The following is a 13,688-nucleotide window of genomic DNA, read 5'->3' on the forward strand; positions in this document are numbered from 1 at the left end:
TGGTCCTAACCCAGTGCAATTAAATGACAGTCTCTACAGTCGTCATTGAAGAGAAGGAAAACAAGACTAAAGGACATTTTAGTTTTATCTTTATCAATGGCCAAAGTCCATTCAGAATAGAGTACAAAGTGGATGTGATTGAACAGTATCTTTATTCCTCAGAGAGGCCTAAGTTGAATTAGCAGGGACTGTTACAAAAGCTTTTGTTTTCAGGCTCACAGTCGTCTGAGTAAGAAGAGAAGGTGTCAATGGATCTACCCGCGGTCCTGGTACTCTGTCTCTGCTGTCTGCTTCTCCTCTCACTCTGGAAACAGAGCTCTGGGAAAGGGAAGCTCCCGCCGGGCCCCACTCCTCTCCCAATTCTTGGAAATATCCTACAATTAGATGTTAAGGACATCAGAAAGTCTGTAAGCAATGTAAGTAGGTTTTGTGTTCCTCCAGTGGCTTGTAAAAGGTAAGTAAAATAAGCCCAATTAAAAAAATAATATATATTCTTATGAGCACACTGTTAAAGCAGGTCAGTTTGAAGCAAATTACTCCCTGTAAATCTGATATTTTTCTTGCCTTTTCTGGCCTGTTAATATCATAAATAGAGGAACAAAGTAATGTGTTTTGTGAGTAGAGAAGCATTTAGGTCTTCGTATGGTAGAATCAAAATAATTAAGTTTTAAAAGCTGGTAGTTTTGCCTCCTTTATTTCACAGCCATTTGCTATGATTTGGGACTGAAAGTAAAGGGTAAGTGAAGTGTTTTGTGATTAGTGATTTCTTTCCAGAAATCATTTACTATATTGTCGTTCAGTTGCTCAGTTGTGTCCTACTCTTTGTGACCCCATGGACTGCAGCATGCCAGACTTCTCTGTCCTTCACCACCTCCCAGAGCTTGCTCAAACTCAAGTCCATTGAGTCAGTGATGCCATCCAGCCATCTCATCTTCTGTTGTCCTCTTCTCCTGTCTTCAATCTTTCCCAGCATCTGAGTCTTTTCTAATGATTTGGCTCTTTGCATCAGGTAGCCAAACAAAGTACTAGAGCTTTAGTTTCAGCATGTGATTAGCGATTTCTTTCCTGAAATCATTTACTATATAGTCTGTGTGTTTTGTTCAGATACCAGGAAAACAGAACTTTTCTGAAGAAGGGCATTGTGCCTGGTGTTAAGGATTAATTTAGGATTAGGACGATCACGGGGGAATGAAAGAAAGAAGTCATCAGTTAGGGTCCCATTGGTGGCAGCAGCATTCATCTGGATCCTGCAGGAAACTGCCATCTGTACCCTGTGAATGCTGCCACATAGAAGGTTTTGTTCTTCCATGAGAAGCTGCATGTCCTGCCACTGCCACGAGGATGCTTCCTCTCTTTAGTGACATCAGAGGATCTCAAACAAGGCTGGGCATTAGAGTTATATGAGCTTATTTTTTAAATTATGAATTTCTAGTATTCATCATAGGGCTACAGAATCAGAATTCTAATGACTGCTCCATGGGTGATTCTGAAGCAGTGAGCTGGCTGTTGTTCCAAAAGGTGGCCCTGAAAGTTTGCTATATTGCTTCTCAAGGATCAGAGGGTGACTATGATCTTCAAATTTGAATCCTCTACATATTAGTCCTGAGATCCTGGACATGGAACAGAATTCCGCAACCTCGTTTTCCTTATTTACAATGGGACAAATAAACCCACTGAACGTGCTGATCTGAGGATTAATTATAATCTGTGTACCAGCTACTTGGGACATTACCCAGCATTTCAGGTCATCCATAAGTAGAACCTGCCGGGAGCCAGCGAGGGAAATCCTACCCATGGCAAAGGTCAACTGGGGAAGAGGCCTGACGGGCAAAGGCTAATCAGGACTCGAGGAGCCCCCTGGACCTACCTGAGCATCTACCCCAAAGAAAACCGGAATCTGACTGATTTACTATCTTACGCCTCTTACCAAGTCCTCTAATACTTATGGGGGTTTCCCCCCAACCACCTTTCTCTGAAAACATTAATTCAGAACTGTAGTTTAAAAGTTCTCCTCGGCTTAATAGGAGTGTTCCAATCCAAGCCCCTCTGATAGCTTTCTAACTTGCATGACAAGTTTGTCCGGGCTCTTACAACTATGAGTGTGACTGTTTATAGCCTCCCAGCCATGCAAGGACAGAAAGTCTGATATTCTAAAATACAGAAATCTGTTGAAGAAGTTAAAATCATTAGAATAGTACTAAAAGAGATTTCATTGTTGAATCAATGCTTGCTGCAAAGTTTCCTGTATCTGTTGTATCCTTGGAAATATATTAATCACATATAGAGAATATAAGTAGTAGCCTTTGATTTAACCACATCAGATCTTAAGTTAATAAATTCCTTTCTTGTAGCTCACTACACCTGTACCTTATAGGAATGTAACCTTGTCATGTGTATAGCACCTGACTTTAGGAAAATCAACTTAAAAGAATATAAGCCTTTTTCTAGCTAACTAACCTTTGTTAGGAGAGAGGGCCATAAACTGTTAGCAGGCCACCTGGCCAGAAGATGATGTAAACCACCCAAAACTTTTGTATATCACGAGACATACAAAAATGAGCCCTGATCCTGATAAGGGTCAAGACTGCTGACCCCGCGTGATTTTGGCGTGACTCTATACCTCTCTTTCTCTGTTTTTTATGTGCACAACTTAGGGTATAAAAGCAGCACTGGAAAATAAAGTTTTGGGCCTTGCTCACTGAAGCTTGGTCTCCCCGTGTTGTTCTTTCTCTTTTTCCGTCCTTTTCTCTATTCTCCTTTTTCTGGTTGAGATCCTTGGAGCGCTGGGCCCTCTGAGTTTACTTATCTGCCTGGGCTTCTAAGACCCACTCGAGGGGGTGCCCTGGTGGGGTACCTCAAGTGATTCGAGAGGGCGCCTGCGGCCTACGTAAACAGAGCAAGCCCCGTGCTGGGGTTTTATTGGTTTCCAGCGTAAACCAAGGAATCATCAGCCCCTGTCTCTCTCTCTCTTTCTCTCTCTCTCTCTCTGACGCCGACGCCGTTCATCCCGAGGATACCCTGGGTCATATCGGGGCTGGACCCCGATAAGAACCTATAACAATTGCCACCATATTTATGCATTAAATTCTGAATATAATACATAATTGGGCTGCCTCTGGCAGAATAAAAACATAATAGCAGGATGATAATACATTCTGCATCAGGCACAACATAGTATCTCATATTGACTTTTTTTGCTATTACATGCATCTCCATTCCCAGCTCTCAAAAGTCTACGGCCCTGTATTCACTCTGTATTTTGGCATGAAGCCCACTGTGGTCTTGCATGGATATGAAGTAGTGAGGGAAGCTCTGATTGACCTGGGAGAGGAGTTTTCTGGAAGAGGCAGTTACCCAGTGGTTCAAAGAGCTACTAAGGGATATGGTAGGTGTGTGTGTGTGTGTGTGGGTGTTCAGCATTGGTAAAGGGTAGGAGTGGGGAGGATGGAAAAGAGGAATTTGAAAACTTCCCCCATGGCCCCCCAGCAGATCGTGTTCCCTCTCTGAGGCTGCCATATGTTAGCTCACTCCCCCTTCCCTAGAACTTCCCTCCTAGTTCTGTTTTTCTCCTGGTAGGAATCATTTTCAGCAACGGGAACATATGGAAGGAGACCCGGCGCTTCTCGCTCATGACCCTGAGGAATTTCGGGATGGGGAAGAGGAGCATTGAGGACCGCGTTCAAGAGGAAGCCCACTGCCTGGTGGAGGAGTTGAGAAAAACCAACGGTGGGTGATTCTATTTTCTCTTAAGTCTTACCTTAACAGACTGCTCTCTCTCCAGTGACATCCTTGGAAATATTTCAGGTATTATTAAATACCAATAATATTTCATATTGGTATTGGTTGTTAGCCCTCAGATGGCGGGAGGGGGTTATAAAGCACAGGCAGCCAAGGAGCTGTTGTGTAACTGTGCTTATTATATGTGTACTCCCATGACTATGCATGCAGTGTGGGTATAAAGATCAGTTAATCATATTATCTCCTGAACTTTGTTTTCAAACCAGAAATCACAAAACATAGTTTTGAGTCATTTCCTAAAAATATTAAAGAACAGAGAAGGGTAGAGATAATGTGGTTGTTTATTCCGGAATATTTTACCAGGGAATAATTGTTAATTGTACGCATGGGAATGACCATTATGGGGCATGAAACAAGTAACATGTGTGTTCACTTAAGTGGACTATATTTATATATTCAGCCTTACAGACACTTTTGAGAGTTACTTCCAGGGCTCAGGCCTACAATTCCGGCCAATGGTAATACCATCTATGGTTTTAATCATCTTGGGATATCTTAGTGCAATTCTCATCAATTATGCTTTCTCTGTAAAGACAGTACTCTTTAAAAAGTATCCCATTCATTATTTCCTGTTATTCAATACTAATTGTACCGATTTAAATATTTTGAATAAATGTATGCTACATCTTAATTCTGTTAAAACACACATATACCAAGTCAGTTCAGTTGAGTTCAGTCTCTTAGTCGTGTCTGACTCTTTGCGACCCCATGAACCGCAGCACACCAGGCCTCCCTGTCCATCACCGACTCCCAGAGTCCACCCAAACCCATGTCCATTGAGTTGGTGATGCCATCGAACCATCTCATCCTCTGTCGTCCCCTTCTCCTCTTACCATCAATATCTCCAGGCATCAGGGTCTTTTCAAATGAGTCAGCTCTTCACATCAGGTGGCCAAAGTATTGGAGTTTCAGCTTCAACAGCAGTCCTTCCAATGAACATCCAGGACTGATCTCCTTTAAGATGGACTGGTTGGATCTCCTTGCAGTCCATGGTACTCTCAAGAGTCTTCTCCAACACTATAGTTGAAAAGCATCAATTCTTCTTTGCTCAGCTTTCTCTATAGTCAAACTCTCACATCCATACATGACTACTGGAAAAACCATAGCCTTGACTAGACGGACATTTGTTGACAAATAATGTCTCTGCTTTTTAATATGCTGACTAGGTTGGTCATAACTTTCCTTCCAAGGAGTAAGCATCTTTTAATTTCATGGCTGCAATCACCATCTGCAGTTGGAGCCTTAAAAATAAAGTCTGCCACTGTTTCCGCTATTTCCCTATCTATTTGCCATGAAGTGATGGGACCAGATGCCAAGATCTTAGTTTTCTGAATGTTGAGCTTCAAGTCAGCCTTTGCACTCTCCTCTTTCACTTTCATCAAAGAGGCTCTTTAGTTCTTCTTCATTTTCTGCCATAAGAGTGATGTCCTCTGCATATCTGAGGTTGTTGATATTTCTCCCGGCAATCTTGGTTCCAGCTTGTGCTTCCTGCAGCCCAGCATTTCTCATGATATACTCTGCATATAAGTTATATAAGCAGGGTAACAATATACAGCCTTGACGTACTCCTTTTCCTATTTGGAACCAAGTCATGAAATATTTAACTAAATTTTGACCTTAGCAACACCTGTTTATCTTGTCTTCTCCAAGTAGAATTTGGTTCTGTTTTCAGTTTGCAAATTTTACCCCATCTTTTTTGGATTTTAGTAACAAATGTACATTCTGCAATATATTTCTCTGCCATCTCATTTTGTCTAAATTTATGTGTTTGTGGTCTCTGTTCCACAGGCTGCAGGATTGTAGTTCTTCTAGCTTGTCTGCCCCTTGGTGCTTGAGATTGGTCCTGGAGCTGTGCAGGTCTCCTGGTGGGTGGGACTGAAACCTGCTCATTGGTGGGTACAGCTTGGTCTTCTCCCTCTTGCGGGCAGAACTGTGTCACAGGGTATGTTTAGAGGAAGCAGTTGGCTCAGGGTAACTTTAGGGAGCGTAAAGTTAATAGGTAGAAGTCACCTTTTTGGTGGAAATATCAGTAACCTCAGATATGTAGATGACACCACCCTTATGGCAGAAAGCAAAGAAGAACTAAAGAGTCTCTTGATGAAAGTGAAAAAGGAGCATGAAAAAGCTGGCTTAAAACTCAACATTCAAAAAAAACTAAGATCATGGCATTTCCCCCCACCCCTATCACTTCATGGCAAACAGGTTGGGAAACAGTAGAAACAGTGACAGACTTTATTTACTTGGGCTCCAAAATCACTGCAGATGGTCACTGAGGCCATGAAATTAAAATTTGCTTGCTCCTTGGAAGAAAGTTATGACCAACCTAGACAGCATATTAAAAAGCAGAGACATCACTTTGCCAGCAAAGGTCCAGATAGTCACAGCTATGGTTTCTCCAGTAGTGATGTACAGATGTGAGTGTTGGACCATAAAGAAAGCTGAGTGATGAAGAATTGATGCTTTTGAACTGTGGTGTTGGAGAAGACTCTTGAAAGTCCCTTGGACTTCAAGGAGATCAATCCAGTCAATGCTCAAGGAAGTCAGTCCTGAGTATTCATTGGAAGTACTCATGCTAAAGCTCTAATACTTCAGTCATCTGATGTGAAGAACTGACTCTTTGGAAAGACCCTGATGCTGGGAAAGATTGATGACAGGAGGAGAAAGGGACAACAGAAGATGAGCTGGTTGGATGGCATTAATGACCTGATGGACGTGACTTTGAGCAAACTCCTAGAGTTGGTGATGGACAGGGAAGCCTGGTGTGCTGTAGCCCATAGCGTCACAGAAGATCAGGACAGGACTGGCAACTGACCTGAACTGAATTGATTGATATTTCTCCTGGCATCTTGATTCCAGCTTATGCTTCATCCAGCCTGGCATTTCACATGATGAAATGCCATATATATGCCTGACATATAAGTTAAATAAGCAGAGTGACAATGTACAGCCTTGATATACTCTTTTTCCAATTTGAAACTAGTCTGTTGTTCCATGTCTGGTTCTAACTGTTGCTTCTTGACCTGCTTGCAGGTTTCTCAAGAGGCAGGTAAAGTAGTCTGGTATTCCCATCTCTTTAAGAATTTTCCATAGTTTGTTGTGATCTACACAGTCAAAGGCTTTAGTGTAGTCAATGAGGTAGAATTATATGTTTTTCTGGAAGTCTGTTGCTTTTCTATAATACAACAGATGTTGTCAATTTGATCTCTCGTTCCTCTGCCTTTTCTAAATTCAGCCAGTACATCTAGAAGTTCTCAGTTCACATACTATAAGCAATATCATATGATAATTATCTTTGTCTGGCTTAATTCATTCAACATAATAATTTCATAATGCTGAAAATGGCATTATTTCTTTATTTTAATGACTGAGTAATTTTTGGGGGGCTTCCCTGGTGGTGGCATTAGTGGTTAAGAATCTGCCAGCCAGTGCAGGAGATGTGGGTTCAATCTTTGGATTGTAAAGATCTCCTGGAGAAGAAAATGGAAACCCACTCCAGTATTCTTGCCTGGGGAACCCCATGGACAGAGGGGCCTGGCAGACTATAGTCCTGGGGTCACAAAGAATCAGACATGACTTAGAGACTAAACAATAGCAACAATATTCATTACGTGTGTGTGTGCATTTCACATCTTCAGTATCCATGCATCTGTCGATGGACATTTAGGTTGTTTCCATGTCCAGTCACTTCAGTCATGTCTGACCCTTTGTGACCTCACGGACTATAGCCCACCCAACTCCTCTTTCCATGGGATTCTCCAAGCACGAATATTGGAGTGGGTTGCCATTGCCTTCTCTAGTTTCCCTGTCTTGGCTATTATAAATAATGCTGCCATGAAATCGGGATGCATGTCTTTTTGAATTAGAGTTTTTATCTTTTCTGAATACACGCCCAGGAGTGGGATTGCTGAATCATATGGTAGCTCTGTTTTTAGTTGTTTAAGGAACCTCCATACAGTTTTCTATAGTGGCTCCATCAATTTACATTCCCATCAACAGTATAGGAGTGTTTCCTTTTCTCCACATCTGCTCCAGTGTTTATTCCAAATATATTAATTTTAATGACCATGGTAAATGAGGGACATTAATTCTTAAAAAAAGAAGAAATTTAAAAAATGGAAACAAAATTAAGGAAATTCCACTCATCAAGTTACCCTTTTTGTTTCACTTATCTGGGAGTTTATGTTTGAAATTAAAATTTTGCATTTTATATTACTTTAGACAAAAATCCAATTTATAATAATTGGTTAATTGTTCACTTGTATCTTAGTTTTTCTTCTCATATAGCATGGATACTTTGTGTTTTATTACATCTATTTTTTCAAATGCATGAATTCAACTACAGTCTCTCTCTCTCTCACTTTAGCTTTTCCTCCCTGATTCTGTACATGAGTTTTTCAACTATTCATTTTGAGTCCCCTAACTATTTTCTTTCTTTCTGTCAGTGTTTAATTTGCAGACAGATGATATTCAACATTGATAACTTTCATTATTAAAGCATACAAAATGGCCTCTTTAAATGTTCTTGTCATTTTCCCTTCAAATTAACAGGCACCTTGAATGAAAATGGTAGGTAGGAGTGAATTGAATATTTGTAAAAGCCCATTATTTAACTAGCTGTGCTGAAATATCCTATTCAAGTTAAGGTAAAGTGATGTGTTGATTTTATGCATGCTGAATATTTATTTTTAAAGGAATTTGTTGATTAGATATCACTTTAGAGTTTCTAAAATTACCTTTACCTGTTATCTCAAACACCAAGTGTCTCTTGCATATGTTTTAATGGTGTGTTTAAATTGTTTGTTATTCTTTAGGGTCACCCTGCGATCCCACTTTCATACTTGGCTGTGCTCCCTGCAATGTGATCTGCTCCATTATTTTCCAGAATCGTTTTGATTATAACGATCACATTTTTCTAGATCTAATGGAAAGACTGAATGAAAACGTCAGGATTCTGGGCTCTCCATGGCTGCAGGTGAGGCCAAAGTCCTTTCTTCTCAAGGCATCATTTTGGCTCTTTTCTCCATGAGATCCAGATCTCTCTGGTCACCAAGCTGTGAGGTGAATGTGTGAACAGCACAGTCCTGCCCAGAGCTTAGCATCATGGCATACTCATCTGGGGATGACTGCAGAACCCTTAATGATAGACAGGAAAATACATGCCAAGAATACAGAACTGCAATTCAGTCCCATTGACCCTATTCAGTGGTTTTTCCACCAAGATCCAAAGACAAATTTCTGTAAACTACTTTGGTAACTTCCCCAAAGCATGACCACAGAAGTAGAAGGACTTCCAGGTCCTATGGAAAGGCTTCCATTGCCCACAAGTCTTGTTCCCCAATCTATACTCATGGATTCTTCAGCATATTAGCTAACAGAAATATCTGTTTGGGAAGAAAGAGAGTATTTCCTTCAAGGCGCTCCCAGGGGACACTGAATATGATAGGAGAGTTTGAGGCTTCAGTCGGTATCTTAACTGACAAAATAATTGCTTTGAGGATGACAAAATGATTATTTTTTAGTGTAGGAGCCACAAACCAACATCACTGGTGTACCCTGTGCTGAACTAAATGTTCTGTCCTCTGCCTAAAAGACAATGGTGTGACCTTACAGAGGTTACTTTGTTGTGGTTCCCAGTTACTTTATCCATAAAGTGTTGAGTTGAGTTTTAGGGTGTCTTTAGGACCCTTTTAGTCCTAAAATACTGCTTTTATGGTTGAGGCCACTAAACAGAAATAGAAATATCAGGGATCAGCTTGTTTTCTATATCAGGTTACCTAAGCTCCCATAATCTGGTATCATCTATAAAAGGTGAATCATTGTGTTTCATGCTATCTCTTATTACATAATTGTGAGGAGAGTTGATGCAGAAAATGAAAGAATTGATACAAAGATGCCTTTATACTGTAAACATGATGTATGAGTATAGGAGATGAATACCATTGTTGATCACTGGTTATAATTTTCTCCTTGAAATACATCTATCAGCATAGAAAACTATGTATTTGTGAAGTTAAAAAGTCCCATCTATACAGTGGCCATATTATTTTAATATTTATAATACATTTTATAACCAGGGTGTGGCATATAATATTTAAATCTTCATTAAGTGTTTTCTTTTAATGAACAATTTTCTTTCTAGCTCTGCAGTTCTTTCCCTGTTCTCATTGATTATATCCCAGGAAAACTCAAAAAATTCTTTGAAAATCATGCTTGTATGAATACTTATGTTTTGGAGAAAATAAGGGAATACCAAGCATCCCTGGACATTAACAACCCTCGGGACTTTATTGTTTCCTGACCAAGATAGAACAGGTAAAATATTAATTACAGTTCAGCTATTTGATTGCTTGTTTCCTGACCAAGATGGACAGGTAAAATATTAATGACAGCTTGATTATTTGATTGCTTGTGCATTTTTAGGGCTGTTGAATTTACCAGTGATATTTCAGTGGTTTGGCCAGCAATGTTGATAAACATTTTAAGTACGTGATAAATGTTGATAAAAATTTTAAGTACATTAATGCAAATCTATAGTATGCATTATGGAAGATATAATGTTTAATTGTTAAATTATTTGGATATATTGAGCTACCAAGGGAACATTTCATGCAAAGATGGGTTCGATAAAAGACAGAAATGGTATGGAACTAACAGAAGCAGAAGATATTAAGAAGAGGTGGCAAGAATACACAGATGAACTATACAAAAAAGATCTTCATGACCAAGATAATCACGATGGTGTGACCACTCACCTAGAGCCAGATGTCTTGGAATGTGAAGTCAAGTGGGCCTTAGAAAGCATCACCATGAACAAAGCTAGTGGAGGTGATGGAATTCCAGTTGAGCTATTTCAAATCCTGAAAGATGATGTTGTGAAAGTGCTGCACTCAATATGCCAGCAAATTTGGAAAACTCAGCAGTGGCCACAGGACTGGAAAAGGTCAGTCTTCATTCCAATCCCAAAGAAAGGCAATGCCAAAGAATGCTCAAACTACCGCACAATTGCACTCATCTCACACGCTAGTAAAGTCATGCTCAAAATTCTCCAAGCCAGGCTTCAGCAATATGTGAACCGTGAACTTCCAGATGTTCAAGCTGGATTTAAAAAGGCAGAGGAACCAGAGAACAAATTGCCAATATCCGTTGGATCATGGAAAAAGCAAGAGAGTTCCAGAAAAACATCTATTTCTGCTTCATTGACTATGCCAAAGCCTTTGACTGTGTGGATCACAAGAAACTGTGGAAAATTCTTCAAGAGATGGGAATACCAGACAATCTGACCTGCCTCTCGAGAAACCTGTATGCAGGTCAGGAAGCAACAGTTAGAACTGGACATGGAACAACAGACTGGTTCCAAATAGGAAAAGGAGTATGTCAAGGTTGTATATTGTCACCCTGCTATTTAACTTCTGTGCAGAGTACATCATGAGGAACTCTGGGCTGGAAGAAGCACAAGCTGAAATCAAGATTGCTGGGAGAAATATCAATAACCTCAGATATGCAGATGACACCACTTTTATGGCAGAAAGTGAGAGGAACTAAAAAGCCTCTTGATGAACGTGAAAGAGGAGAGTGAAAAAGTTGGCTTGAAGCTCAACATTCAAAAACTAAGATCATGGCATCTGGTCCATCACTTCATGGGAAATAGATGGGGAAACAGTGTCAGACTTTATTTTTTTGGGCTCCAAAATCACTGCAGATGCTAATTGCAGCCATGAAATTAAAAGACGCTTACTCCTTGGAAGGAAAGTTATGACCAACTTAGATAGTATATTAAAAAGGAGAGACATTACTTTGCCAACAAAGGTCCGTCTAGTCAAGGTTATGGTTTTTCCTGTGGTCATGTATGGATGTGAGAGTTGGACTGTGAAGAAAGCTGATCGCCGAAGATTGATGCTTTGAACTGTGGTGTTGGAGAAGACTCTTGAGAGTCCCTTGGACTGCAAGGAGATCTAACCAGTCCATTCTAAAGGAGATCAGTCCTGGGTGCTCATTGGAAGGACTGATGCTAAAGCTGAAACTACAATTCTTTGGCCACCTGATGCGAAGAGTTGACTCACTAGAAAAGACTCTGATGCTGGGAGGGATTGGGGGCGGGAGGAGAAGGGGACGACAGAGAATGAGATACCTGGATGGCACCATCGACTCAATGGACATGAGTTTGAGTGAACTCCTGGAGTTGTTGATGTACAGGGAGGCCTGGAGTGCTGTGATTCATGGGGTTGCAAAGAGTCGGCACGACTGAGCTACTGAACTGAACTGAACTGAACTCTTCACCTACTAGTAATCTTCCTACAGAGAAGTACAGAATGACACCTCAGAGGAAATAGAAACAATTAGAAACAAGTTAGAAAATACAAACTATCATGGAATAATATGAAGTTTAACATGATCATTGCACACACTGTATGAGGGAATGGAAAAGAATGGCTTAATCTAGCTGGGCTTCTTGCATACCAAGTGGTTGGAAATAAATCTTAATATATTTGCAGTGAAGAACAGGGGAAGGAATTTTAGACGGTGAATACTGTATATATTATATACAATATACATAGTTCTGTGATGAGAAAGAGTTGGATGGAAGAGAGAGAGCACTTTGAGTGTGAAGTAAAAATGAATTGGTACACCAGCCCCGAGCATCCTACATCATGCATTGAACTTGGACTGGCAATTCGTTTCACATATGATAATATACATGTTTCTCCGAAACATGAATGCCATTCTCCGAAATCATCCCACCTTCGCCCTCTCCCACAGAGTCCAAAAGACTGTTCTATACGTCAGTGTCTCTTTTGCTGTAGCAGCAGCATACAGGGTTATCATTTGCATCTTTTTAAATTCCATATATATGCATTAGTATACTGTATTGGTGTTTTTCTTTCTGACTTACTTCACTCTGTATAATAGGCTCCAGTTTCATCCACCTCATTAGAACTGATTCAAATGTATTCTTTTTAATTGCTGAGTAATACTCCATTGTGTATATGTACCACAGCTTTCTTATCCATTCATCTACTGATGGACATCTAAGTTTCTTCCATGTCCTGGCTATTATAAACAGTGCTATGATGAACATTGGAGTACATGTGTCTCTTTCAATTCTGGTTTCCTCAGTGTGTATGCCCAGGAGTGCGATGAGGAGGGAGGTGGGAGGGGGGTTCAGGATGGGGAACACATGTGCACCCGGGGTGGATTCGTGTCAATGTATGGCAGAACCAATACAATAATGTAAAGTTAAAAAAAAAAAAAAGCAACATTTTACATTTAAAATAAATTTAAAAAATTGAATTGGTATAGATATGGAGCTGGAATTATATGTCTGTGAGCATGAATTCTATACCATGTGTTGAAAAGACACCCTTTTTCCTTCTTTGAACCCTTCTCAAAAGTCAGTGCACTCAAAATTTGACCCTTTATTTGTGTAAGTAAGTAATTAAGTGTTAGCCACTTAGTCGTGCCTGACTCTTTGCGGCCCCATGGACTGCAGGCCACCTGGCTCCTCTGTCCATGAAATTTTCTAGGCAAGGATACTGGAGTGGGTTGCCATTTCCTTCACCAGTGGGTCTTCCCAACTAGGGATTGAACCCGAATCTCCTGCAATGCAGGCAGATTCTTTACTGACTGAGCTACAAGGGAAGCTCTAGATTATTTGTGTAATCTGACATCTATTCCATTAATCTAAATGTCAGTCCTTATACTAGTAGCATATCATCTGGTCATCTTAATTATTAGTTTTGTATTTAGTTTTGAAGTTGAGAAATGTGAGTCCTCTAATTTTGTTGTTAATTTTTAAAAGTGTTTTGGCTATTCTGAATGCTGTGAATTTTCAGGTTAATTACAGGATAAACTAGTCAATTTATGCAAAGAAATTAGTGATTTTTATAGGGATT

At 40.1% G+C, this 13,688-nt stretch overlaps 1 pseudogene; it reads left to right on the forward strand.

Annotated features, from left to right (window-relative positions):
• Nucleotides 1-248: 248 nt before the first annotated feature.
• Nucleotides 249-13,688, forward strand: part of LOC129555973 (cytochrome P450 2C9-like) — a 28,174-nt pseudogene continuing 14,734 nt past the window's right edge.

This window comes from Moschus berezovskii, chromosome 12 (assembly GCF_049115385.1).
Source record: "Moschus berezovskii isolate FMDL1 chromosome 12, NW_MosBer_1.0, whole genome shotgun sequence".
Taxonomy (NCBI): Eukaryota; Metazoa; Chordata; class Mammalia; order Artiodactyla; family Moschidae; genus Moschus; species Moschus berezovskii.